General features: G+C 45.4%; 1 pseudogene; it reads right to left on the bottom strand.

Annotated features, from left to right (window-relative positions):
- Nucleotides 1-2,656: 2,656 nt before the first annotated feature.
- Nucleotides 2,657-10,918, bottom strand: LOC103076510 (N-acetyl-D-glucosamine kinase pseudogene; annotated as a pseudogene).
- Nucleotides 10,919-12,959: the final 2,041 nt, after the last annotated feature.

Raw genomic sequence — 12,959 nt, 5'->3', positions numbered from 1 at the left:
CAGAAGTATTCTAATACTTTTGCAAAGTGCTTTCTGCAGAATTCAGTTTTACATTGGAGATAACCCTGACTCTAAATGGACAAGAGATATTGGCTGGACTAAGTGTTTTCTGGAAACCATACTCCCAAATTGTATTAGTTTTTCCACTATTGAGCTATTTAATCAAACATTCACAATATATATGCAAATCTTGTTAATCTTCTGTTAATGGTAACAGTTAGTCTGGATGGTCCGTGCTTGACACGGAAGCATTAGAATGACTCAGTGCACATATCTCTACTGCTTGCATCAGTAATTCTTCACAATCATTTAGTTTTATAATCTAAATTTGTTGGAATTAAACTTGAACAGCTCATAAATAGTATAATTAATTTTTGTTCCACTTCAGATGCAATTACAAATTGATTTAAATCTACTGCTGTGTATTCTCTCTGCTCCCCACATATTCCCTGGATCGTGATACTCACACTGTTGCTATTTGACTTTTCACGGTAGTCGTGTGACCTGGGAGGGCGTGCACCACACCTGTCTTGTTTATCATCTGCTTAGTAGAATACCTGGCCCACAGTAGGTGCACAGTAAGCCTTGGTTGAATAATTTAATTGCCAATGACTTGACAGTCATCAGTTAAGTATCAGCAGAGGCAGTCCCCACTGGCCTGCTGGTTCCTGTGCGCCAGCCAATGTTTTATTTAAAAAGAAATCATAGGCTACACACTAAAATATGTCAGGCTGGATTTGGATATTTAGGCTCTCTATGGTTTTTCCTGTTTTCCTCTGAAACACGTTTGTATTTTATTGTCCAGGCGCCCAGAAGAGAATGACTTTGTGATGCCAGTTCCCAAGTCTCAGGGAATTGTCATGATTGCCCTAATTTGAGTCAGGAGCCTACCCCTGCACCAGGCAGGTTCTGTGTCCAGGGGGCTGGGCTACTTGTAATGCACTTTCAGTAAACATTTAAATTGAGGTAGAAGCAATGCCTAGAAAAGAGGTTTGAGGCAGATAACCCCAAGGAACTGACAAGGCCACGTCAGCAGTTTTGCTGCTTAACTGCTTTGCCTTGCTATGTGTAACACATGCACACTCGAGTATCATTGATTCATTTACTCAGGGATCACTGAGCACCAGCTGTGGAGCGTGTGTTGGTTTTGTGATCTGCTGCTTACCTTCTGCGTGTTCCTTGTCCTCTCTGTGCCTCAGTTTCCTTATCTGAAAAATAAAGTGATGACACGTTATAGGATGGTTTTGAGCATTAAATGAGATTTTATAGATACAGCCTATATATATTACTTACAACATATATTAATGTAATATGTAGAGAATATATTACATTATATATAATTGTATATCAACTTGGAACAGTGCCTGGAAGATGAGTATTCATGAAATGTAAGCTATCATGAGTCCATAAGTCTCTTTTCCACAATTAAAAAAACCCAAAAGCTCTTGACAACCAAAATTTCTTCATAATTTTGGCAGAAAATTCTGACCTGCTCTGAACTCAATGACTTTCAAAGCCTGACCCGAAAGGATGTGAGGATATTTTGAGGCTGTATTTAGCCACTTAGTGTGAATATTCACACATTTTGCTGCAGAAATATCAGTGTGGCAGATTACAGAATGCTACCCCAGCTCCACTGGAACTGTAGCATCATATTATCATTTTCAAATGAAAAATTCTGAATTCTGAAACGTACCTGGACCCAGGGTTTCAGATGAGGGATCGTGGCCCTCTCGTTGTTTCCCAGCCTCCTCCTCATCAACCACACTGTGCCTGGATGAATGGACCACAATCTCTGCCTCGAAGGGGCTCAGAGTGCTGAGCGGGTCATGTCAGCGGCGTGTGTCAGAGGCAGCCTGGGGTCCCGGGAGCGCTCGGGATGACCCTTAACTTCCATGGCTTGGGGATGGTGTGGGAGCTAAGGGAAGCATCTCAAAGGGGTGCCCTAGGTGAGATTGGAATGATCCAGCACCTCCTTGTGTCGGGCCTGGTTCAGGGATCCGAGCTGCCCCAACCCGGAGGCCAAACAATATGTTAGTTCCAGGAGGCAGCCGTAGACACGAAATAAAGATCGCAGATGTGATCTGCTATCACAGGGGTGTTCTGAGTGCCCTGGGAGCCCGTAAGAGGAAGCCAACCTTGTCTCAGGGGTCAGAGGAGGCCTCCCTGCCCGTGTTATGTCCAGACTGAGGCTGAATAAGGATAAGTAGGCGTGGGGCAGGTGAGGAAGCTGCAGATATGTGGAACGGGGAGAGGAAAGTGCTTGTCAGGGGTGAGGAGGTGAGGGAAAACCGGCTCCTTCCAGGAAACTGGAGGAGAAAGCCCGAAGACAGATGGTGAGAGGGAAGAGGGTGGGTCCCAGGGCTAAGTCACAGTATATGCCCAGAGTCTGGTCTCTCAGGAGGCAGTCCTGGTTTACAGCTGTTGTCCCAGCATTATTATGAATAATTAGCAGTGTCTTTCACTCTCGAAAGTGCTCCTATTTGGACCATTAAAAGTACATGATCCTCCCTATGTAAAGGCCAACATAGGGAACTGAGAATTTATCCTCAGGGAAGTGGGAATCCACTGGAAGATTTTAAACAATGCACATTTTTTAAAGTTATTGGGGGCTGATTTGGGGCTTTGCACTATAAAACATTCTTTTTTTCTTCCTCTACTGATCAGTCTCTTGGTCCCGAGGGTTCCTGGAATAGATGTCAGACCCAGGAAGATAACCCAGAGTGCTGGTGGCAGCCTGGCCTTTGCTGCCATAGGACAGCAGAACCCTTGGCTGCTCTCTGTGTGGACATGAACATAGAAATAGAGCCAGGTCTGATGATCCTGTGGAGTGTACATGTGCTCTTTCCTTAGCTGAACTCTCAGGAGTTCCTGTGTTGTCTGGACTACCCTCTGAAACAATTGTAGGCCTGTCTCTGAAAAGTCAGGAAGGGTGGCGGCCTTTTCTTTCCTTTCTCCCCATGTCTGGCGTGTGCGTGTTTGCCTGCTAGCAGGCCCATGCTCAGGCGCCTGCCTTTCCCCATCTGATTTTCTTTGCTGGCCAGAGCTAGCAGTTGGCAGACGCTGACTTATCAGTCTCATGCTTTCAGCCAAGAAAAGACAGAGGAGAATTCAGGAAACCCAAGATTCATGTTTTACTTTTGTGTAGGATGCTTTCAGTGCCTCAGAGAGACACAGACTCACCCCTCTGGGAATTTCTTTACTCTTAGTTCTTATTTCTGTCACATTTTGAGCTCTCCTGTCTGCTGCTGGGTAGGTGGAAAGATAAAAGCTACACGACAGCTGTAATCCCCTTTAGGCCACACAGTGGCACGTAGTTTAAGGAGGTTTCGCCGTAAGCAGCAGATCAGTCCTCTGTGATTAGAAGGAACTGGAACTGTTCACAGCTGCTGGAAAGGCCTCAACGTGGGCTGGTGTCCTCAACTTGATGGTGGCCATGAGGATGGGGCAGTTGTAGGTGGGAAGTGGTTAACAGAGCTCTCCAGGGGCAAGCTGGCTCTTACCTGGTTGAATTCACCTCAGCTGCTAAACCTGGGAGGACGGTCCCTGAGCGAATGGATGATCTGTCTCTCGGGGTGGACTGATGTAAACGCACACACACACACACACACACACACACACACACACACACACAACACACACATCTACATGCACCTACACATGCAGGCACACACAATATTAAAATACCAATTTATTCACTCAAATCAAATACTTGAATTTTCTTCCCCCAAAGGCCAGCTAAGCTACAAATTAGGAGCCTGCTTAGTCATTTTATCCCCAAAAAACCATGGTCTGAAGTCCAGTGCATCTGGGGCAAACTCCACAGGTAGTCAGACTGTGAGAACATTGTCATTTTAGACTCTCTACTACAGCCCCTCAAGGTACATTCACCTCCTATAGTTGAGTTTTTTAAACTTGGGATCCCTAGCCAGGCACTCAGAGCCTGAAAGCCCCATGAATTTGTGTGTGTGGGGGGGGGGAGCGGTGCACACGTGTGTTTTTCTGGGGAAAGAATCCATAGGTTTCCTGAGATACTCATCAACCACCCCCCACCCAGAAAACAAACAGAAACATGTGGACATACACGGCTGGCTAATAAATTGATACCCTTTGAAGTAATCATTTTTAATAGTGGTGCAGCATATACTTAAAGGGATGGCATGAGAAGATGGCGTCAGCTTTTCCACTGTTGTCCCTAAAATTGTACTCTGATCCCTACTTCTGTTTGCCACTCAGCATAACAAAGCCCTGCAGATATTCAGATCTGTCCTTCCCCCCAACCCCCCATCCCTTCTAGAGTAGCGAAATGGTTCTTAATTAGAGAAGAAATCAGTCAGTGAAAAAGGGAAGTATTTCCATTAAAGAAAGCTGAGGTAGTTGGGCAAAACTTGAAGAGATGGGCTTCTAGAGTTGGAGTTATTGACCAAAGCCATATACTTTAAGGGTGTCTCCAGATGGTGTTATTCCTAAAAGCATGATGTAAGTGCTACCAATGTTCCCAGCAGAAGAATAGCATTGCAGTTTATTAGCTAAGAAGGAGCATACTTTGCCTTCTAGGATAAGATCCACGCTGTTTCTTAGGCAGCCATGCACAACTCTAATCTGGCAAACTCCAGCCAGCACAGTGTGTGGTGGCTCAGGTCCCCCTTTGGGACCGCTGCTTTTTTCCGTGGATGCCTGATGTGTCCATGGACTTGTGAGTCTAGCCTGGCTGGAATTGGGCATTTAATGCAGTGTGACTCTGGGGATCTGACTCTTCCCTGTCTCCCCTTGTAGTTCACAGGGGAGATGTTGGCACTCACCCTACCTCTTCCATCTGATTTTGGCCTGTTCCTATTTACAGCTTCGCTGATTCTGTTTCAGTAACCACAGATCTTAGCGATGCCAGCCCTCATGTGAAAATGATACAGGACAGTAAGGATTACACCTTAGTTGTAACTTAGCTTTAGTTTTCTTTGAAATCTTAGAGTGTTCTCCCTGAGAGCTGGGCTTATGAGAGGTTCTCACTTTCCACTCTGTGTATTTTGACAGTATTTAGACTTTTCTTGAACATGTATGATTTGTATGTGTGATTTGAATGAACGCAATTAAAACAGCACTCAGAACACCTGGTTTGCAACTTCTGGCTTCAGTACTTGGGTCCACATGTGTGATAGAGAGAGAGAGAGAGGAGAGAGAGAGGCAAGTTCCCTAGGGATGGGCAGACATTTTCTGTGATGGGCCCGGTAGTAAATACTTCAGGCTTTTGGGGCATATGTTCTCAAGTCTCAGCTACTCAACTCTGCAGCTGTAGTGCAGAAGCAGCCATAGATATGTAAATAAATGGAGCTGGCTGCGTGCCACTAAAACTTAATCATAGGCACTGAAATTTGAAGTTCATAAAATTTTCACATGTCACAAAGTATTATTCCTCTTTTTAAACTGTTTAAAAATGTAAAAACCATTCTTAGCTCATGGGTCATACAAAAATGGGCCATGGGCTGGATTTGGCTAATCCCTTGTCCTTATCAACTTACCACAAAACTAGGCTGCAATGATAGAAGTCTTAAAACTAAGCTGTGATGATAGAGTAAATCAGTGTTTGCTTTTGGGCGTGAGGTGGGGATTGGCTCAGAAGGACCAGCAGGTCGCTTTCTGGGGCCATGGCCGTGTTCTGTGTCTTGCCAGGGGTGTGAGTTACACAGGTGAATACCTTTGTCAAAACCAATTGAAGATGTATTTAAGATCTAAACATTTCATCGTATACAAGGAAAAGGAACAACTGTTGCATAACAACCACAAAATCTCAGTGCCAGGTAATAGACAATAAGCATTTATTGCTCCCTCGCGTGTCTGTGGGTCAGCCGAGGTGATTCTGCTCCATTCATGTGCTTATTCTGAGCCTAGGTTGGACTGGGGTAGTTCTTCTCTTGGCTGCGGCAGAAACACAAGGCAGCAAAGTGAGCAGAGCATGCACATTTCAAGCCCCCCGCCCCGCCTCCCGTTGTTATATTGTTCAGATGCAGTCTGACTGCAAGTGGCTACATATCCTAATTTAAGAAAACGTGACTAAAATGACCAAAAAGCTGCATCTGTTATGCATGAAACCTGACAAGTCTCTACCTTTGAACGGATGGCAAATGTTGCAGGACAGCAGGACATACATATATGAAATGATAGAGGCACACAACAGAACTGAATATAACCAAGTGCCAAAATACGTCTCCAGGTAAAACTAGGTTTCTGGAGAGCCCTCTGTTGTCCATGCAATGGTAACGACACCGGAGATGATGCTTCCTCTGCCTGTCCCTCAAGACAGTGACGCTCTCACCCAGCTCATGAGACTCCCTCAGCGAACTCATCCTGTGCATGGCATCAACAGCCCCCTTTTGCTGCAGCCTGACTTCTCTCTTGAGCTCTAGACCCTCCTTTCTATCTGTCTGCTCTATCTCCCAGATGCCATGAATGCATCCTTGGCTGAACTTGTGAACTGGTGCTTCATATTCTGATCTCAGTGAAACAACACCAATATCAAGCCAGGCATGCAGGAGTCATCCCAGACTCTTCACTCTCTTTCATCCCCAAATCCAAGCACTGCTATCTCTAGATGACCCATCCCCCATGTATCTCACAGATTATTCAGGTTGCCATGGTTCTATTTCATGATCTCATCATTAGCCACCAGAACCATTGCAGTAGCCTCCATGCTCATCTCTTGGTGTTTAGCCTCACCCACCCTAATCCTCCCTCCACTATATCCAGAGTGACCCGCATCTGATCCTGTCATTCCCTTTCCCATTTGTGTGTGTGTTTTTTCTTTTCTTTCTTTCTTTTTTTTTTTTTTTTTGCTGTACGTGGGCCTCTCACTGTTGTGGCCTCTCCCGTTGCGGAGCACAGGCTCCGGACACGCAGGCCCAGCGGCCATGGCTCACGGGCCCAGCCGCTCCGCGGCATGTGGGATCTTCCCGGAACGGGGCACGAACCTGTGTCCCCTGCATCGGCAGGCGGACTCTCAACCACTGCGCCACCAGGGAAGCCCCAGCCATTTGTGTGTGTTTTTATCAGTAACAGTTGTCTCCAGAAAAGGGCACTTGGGGTCTAGAATGGGAAGCAGACTTACTTTTTTTTTTTTTTTAATAAATTTATTTATTATTTATTTTTGGCTGTGTTGGCTCTTTGTTGCTGCACATGGGCTTTCTCTAGTTGGGGCGAGTGGGGGCTACTCTGTTGTGGTGTGTGGGCTTCTCATTGCTGTGGCTTCTCTCGTTGCGGAGCACGGGCTCTAGGCGCTGGGGTTTCAGTAGTTGTGGCACACAGGCTTCAGTAGTTGTGGCTCATTGGCCCTAGAGCACAGGCTCAGTAGTTGTGGCGCACGGGCTTAGTTGCTCCGCGGCATGTGGGATCTTCCCAGACCAGGGCTCGAACCCATGTCCCCTGCACTGGCAGGCGGATTCTCAACCACTGTGCCACCAGGGAAGTCCGGACTTACTTTTTATTATCTATCTTTTTATAGCATTCGACTATCTTACCATGAGTAGGTATTTTTCTTTTGCAATACAATAATTATAAAAAGAAAAATTGGAGGAATTGATAGCTGGACTTTATGACTCATTAGAGATGAGGATGAAGGAGAAGCACAGTGAGATGATGTGTGAAATGCAGAGCCTGAATTACTGGTGTAATTAGTGTATTAAGTAGTAAGTAGTGGTGTTTGGGGAGCTAATGAACACGTGGATATTCTACAGTTATAAATTAAGGGCTTCATCTTCCGGTTTATGGGTCATAAGCTTCACCAGGCTGCACAGGCCCAGCTGCTGAGATCGCTGAATCCCACAGCTTCTTAAGAGCAGGTAGTGCTTCCTTACCAACCCTTCGCTGGGTCCAGGATAATCAATAAAAGCTGGTGCAGTAGTGAATTAAGTTTAAAAACCAGGCTTTGGACTCGTGAATCCTGACTCTAACACATACTAATTCTGTAAATTTGGCCAAGTTACCTGAATCCTTTGAACTGTATTTCTCTCGTCTATGAAATAAGAAGTATTAACAGTGTCTCTTCCATAACAGTATTTTCAAGATTAAATGAGATATTTCATGTAAAGCTTTCACTACAGTGCCTAGTTCATATTATACCCTTGATAAATTCTAGCCATTTTTTCTTGTATTTACTATTTATTCTTCCCATTTTCTAGATGATAAAATTGAGGCACAGAGAGGTTAAGTAATTTTCCCAAGGTCGAACAAGTGGTGGTGCCAGAATTCAAACCAAACAAGTATGATTTCAGAGTCAGTACTTCTAAATTACTAAACTTTAAGGGAAAATACTGAGAGATTTGAATACATGATTTAAAAGCTGTATAGAAAAACATCATATAGAGTAAAAGATAAATGATAATGGGGAAAAATCATGCTACATGTGTAACAGATAAAGCTTTATTATCCTTTACAGAACAATTTCTCAAATGTTCATTTTGAGAAATGCTAGCTATTTTTGTTAATAAAGTATGTCCAATAAGTAGTTTTCCGCTTTTTGCTTGAAAACCTCCATTGCACAGAAGGTCATGTTTTCGGTAGCTGCATCCCTCCCACAAGTCATATTGAGTTAAAAGTCATTTATAATTACTCCCTCCAAGTCTACTTTAAATATTACGTTACTCGTATTTTTTTCAGCCCTATCCCCTCACTACACCTCCCATTTCCCCCACCCCCCAAGATTTTGTAGGCTTCACAGTTGTTTTTATTACATTTCATCTCGTTTAGTCTTACCCCACCAGCTGATATAGGATGAAAATGTGGATGGGTTTAAAAAGCATTTGTATAAACCAATGGATTATAAAACCAGAATGGGTCATGAAGTCGTGTTATGGGGAAATCAACGACATTTTGAAGTCATAGAGTTCATTCCTTCAACAAATATTAAGTTGCTACATGTGTCAGTCACTGTTCTAGGTGGTACAGTGAGGAAAACAGAGGATCTCCCCTTGGAGTTGACTTATTGACAGGGAGAATATAGGTCAAGGAGGTGATCTCGGATGGTGATAAGTGAGAAAATCACAACTGAGCTCTCAAGAATGAACCAGCTGTGTGAACTTCTGGGGAAAGAATGCCCCAGATGGAGGCAACAGCAAGAGTGAAGACTCTAGGGTGACAGAAAGCCTGGCACATTGAAGGAGCAGACAGGGGGCCTGAGTAGGAGAATGTAAGTGAGAGACAAGGCTGAGAGAGTTGGTCACGGCTGGGTTACATTGGGCTGGTAAACCATGGTAAGGAGGTATTCTGGGGTTTTTTTTAAACATTAAATCTTGTATTTTTATTTAACTTCTCAGGAATTTATGTTGTTTCCCAAAGTAGAATGAGGAAGGAATGTGGGATAAAGGGAAACACTCAGACTTAGAAAGTCCCAGGTTCTGATTGAGATTCTGTCACTTTACGTATGTCTTCTGAGCCTTGGTTTCTTTTTTTAAAAATTTTTATTGGAGTATAGTTACTTTACAATATTGTGTTAGTTTCTGCTTTACAGCAAAGTGAATCAACTACACATATACATATATCCCCTCGCTTTTGGATTTCCTTCCCATTCAGGTCACCACGGAGCATTGAGTAGAGTTCCCTGTGCTATACAGTAGGTTCTCATTAGTTACCTATTTCATACATAGTAGTGTATATATGTCAATCCCAATCTCCCAGTTCCTCCCACCCCCCTTTCCCCCTTGGTATCCATATATTTGTTCTCTACAACTGTGTCTCTATGAGCCTCAGTTTACACAGCGGTAAAACGGAGATGAAACCAGCACTGTTACATGGCAAGAGACCTACATTTTATTTATTTATTTATTTTTTGGAGGCGGGGGGAGTGGGTAAAGTACATTTATTTTCTTCTATAGGTGTTTCTTTTTCAAAAAAAATCAAGGAAAAGGAGAAAAAGCTCCAGCACCCAGTGTCCACTGGGCTTTAGTCCATGGGGAGGAGGTGCCCCAAGTGCCTGGCCCCTAGGCTGACCCCGCCCAGGGTGGGGGAATGCCGCAGCTTCAACAGGGTGAAGCTGGAGAAGGAGTCCTGAGCCTGGATCTCTCTCTCCTGGGTCAGCGCCAAAAGGAAACCTTCCCTCAGCAACTCCCAGCTCTCCCGCACAGAGCCCACACACGGGATGGGGAGGCCAATCTCCGGTTGGAACAAGACCGGGTCAATCTCAGGCAACACTGCCACAACATGTCTGCCCAGCATCTCCCCAGCCTTCCTGAAGATATAACGGGAAAGGGGATCTCTGCTGAGCACCTCCTGCAACTTTCCTGCAAAACCCAGCAGACCTGCACTTATCAAAGTCCCTGTACAGGTGGGTGAGGATTCCTAGCCGATCTGGCACCTGGAAATAGTTGAACATGGCCTGATGGACATAGTCCGTGTCATGAGGAGCCGCCTCTAGGTCGTCGATGGAGTCAAACACTATTTTCACTGCTTGGTGTGCAATCCAGTAGGCTGAGCCCTCATCTCCCATCATGTGGCCCCAGCCACCGCGGCCGCTCTCAGACCCATCGGGGTTGATGAGCCTGCAGTTGGAGCTTGTCCCAGAGATGAGCACGATCCCACCACCCGGCGTAACGATGGCGATGGAGCCGGCGGCGGCGTCGGTGGTGATTAAGTAGCTTTCACTCAGGTAGGGCTCCTCCATCAGGATCCGCACAGCGTCCTCCTCATCCCCACCGCTCAGGAGGGATAAGCCCAGGCTTCGTAGAGGCACCAGAGATCCACCCCTGCTTTCCGTTTGGCCCCGTTCACCGTCTCGTTCCGTCTCGTTGATCCTCTCCACACACTTGTCTGTCCCTGTCAGCCAGTGGTTTGTGCTGAGTCCTTCCACTTCTGCCAGGATCTGCACATCCTCTGAGAGTAAAAGGACCTTGGATCGTGTGCCTCCCCTCTCTACACTCCCGTAGAGCACGGCCATGCTGCCGCTGTCGCCGCCACGGATCCCGCCGTTTGCTTTGTACCCACATTTTAATTGGTACTTATTTTAATAACCTAATTTAGAAATCTGGGATTGTATTTAAAATATGAAATACATCCAAGCTGCATGAATATATTTCAACAAGATCAGAAGCATTGACTGTGATTTTTTTAATACAGTAAAATAGTGTAAATCATACCCACACATATACACATGCACACACCAGATTCCTGTGAAGATTAAATGAGATAATAAATGTGAAATGGGAGGTATTCCGGTTTTTTGTGTTGTTTTTTTAATCCTTAATTTTTAAAAAATAAATTTATTTATTTTATTTATTTATTTTTGGCTGTGTTGGGTCTTCGTTGCTGGATGCGGGCTTTCTCTAGTTGCGGCGAGCCGGGGCCACCCTCCACTGCAGCGCAGGGGCTTCTCACTGTGGTGGCCTCTCCCGCTTCAGAGCACAGGCTCTAGGCACGCGGACTTCAGCAGTTGTGGCACGTGGGCTCAGTAGTTGTGGCACACGGGCTCCAGAGCACAGGCTCAGCAGTTGTGGCGCACGGGGTCAGCTGCTCCACGGCATGTGGGATCTTCCCAGACCAGGGCTCGAACCGGTGTTCCCTGTATTGGCAGGCGGACTCCCAACCACTGCTCCACCAAGGAAGCCCTGTGTTGTGTTTTGATTTTTGTTTTTATGATAGGCTAAGTAAGGGCCCTCCTAAATTATCCATGTCCTAGTCCCCGAACCTGTAAATATGTCACCTTACGTGGTAAAAGAAGCTTTGTAGACATGATTAAGTTAAAGATCTTGTGATGGGGCGATCATCCTGGGTGACCTAGGTGGGCCCAATGCCATCACAAAGGTCCTTATAAGAGGGAGGCAGGAGGATCAGAGAAGGTGAGGGAGGCGCCACAAGCCGAGGAATATAGGAAGCTCTAGAAGCTAAAAAAGGCGAGGAAACGGACTCTCCTCTGATGCCTCCAGAAGGAACACAGCCCTGTTGACACCTTGATTTTACACTTCTGATTTCCACGACTGTAAGAGCATACAGTTGTAAGTCATCAAATTATGGCAATTTGTTACAGCTGCAATAGGAAACTTGTATAGGTTTCTAATTCTAAAATGCAGTCGGGGGGACTTCCCTGGTGGTCCAGTGGTTAAGATTTCATCTTCCAATGCAGGGGTTGTGGGTTCGATCGCTGGTCGGGGAGCTAAGATCCCACTATGCCTCAGGACCAATAAAACCACAACATAAAAAAAAAGAAGCAATATTGTAACAGATTCGCTAAAGACTTTAAAAATGGTCCACATCGGGCTTCCCTGGTGGCGCAGTGGTTGAGAGTCTGCCTGCCGATTCAGGGGACACAGGTTTGTGCCCCGGTCCGGGGGGAATCCCACATGCCGCGAAGCGGCTGGGCCCGTGAGCCATGGCCGCTGAGCCTGTGCGTCCAGAGCCTGTGCTCCGCGGCGGGAGAGGCCACAGCAGTGAGAGGCCCGCATACCGCAAAAAAAAAAAGAAAAGAAAAGAAAAGAAAAAAAAGGTCCACATCAAAAAAATCTTTAAATAAATAAATAAAATGCAGTTGGAAGCTATTGAAGGGTTTTAAACAGGGGAGTGATGGGATTGTATTTTGTTTTTAAAAGAATGGGTTTTGGAGAGGCAGAAAGGGCATCAGGGAAGCCCTTAAGGAGGTGGTGGCAGTAATCTCAAAAGAGATGTGACAGAGGCCCAGATTAAGGTGGTCGCGTGGGATGGAGAGGACCAAACAGATTTTGGTTACAGAGTCAGCAAGAATTGCTGATGGCCTGGTTGTAGAGGTACAGAAAAAAGGAAATCAAGAGTGATGCTGAATTTAGGCTTATGCAGTTGGGTACCATTCATTGATATGGGGAAGACAGGACCAGAAATAGACTTGGGGGAAATTATGCATTCTGTTTTGGACATGTCAAAACTTGAGATGCCAATTAGACATCCAAGTCTATGTGGAATAAGCAGTTGAATAAATCAGCGGAAGTCTCAGAGGAGAAATCTTCTGCGTC

The sequence above is a fragment of the Lipotes vexillifer genome, unplaced genomic scaffold (genome assembly GCF_000442215.2).
Source record: "Lipotes vexillifer unplaced genomic scaffold, Lipotes_vexillifer_v1.1 scaffold180, whole genome shotgun sequence".
In the NCBI taxonomy this organism is placed as follows: domain Eukaryota; kingdom Metazoa; phylum Chordata; class Mammalia; order Artiodactyla; family Lipotidae; genus Lipotes; species Lipotes vexillifer.
Note: the sequence above shows the minus strand (reverse complement) of the source record. Positions and strands in the feature narration are given on the sequence as shown.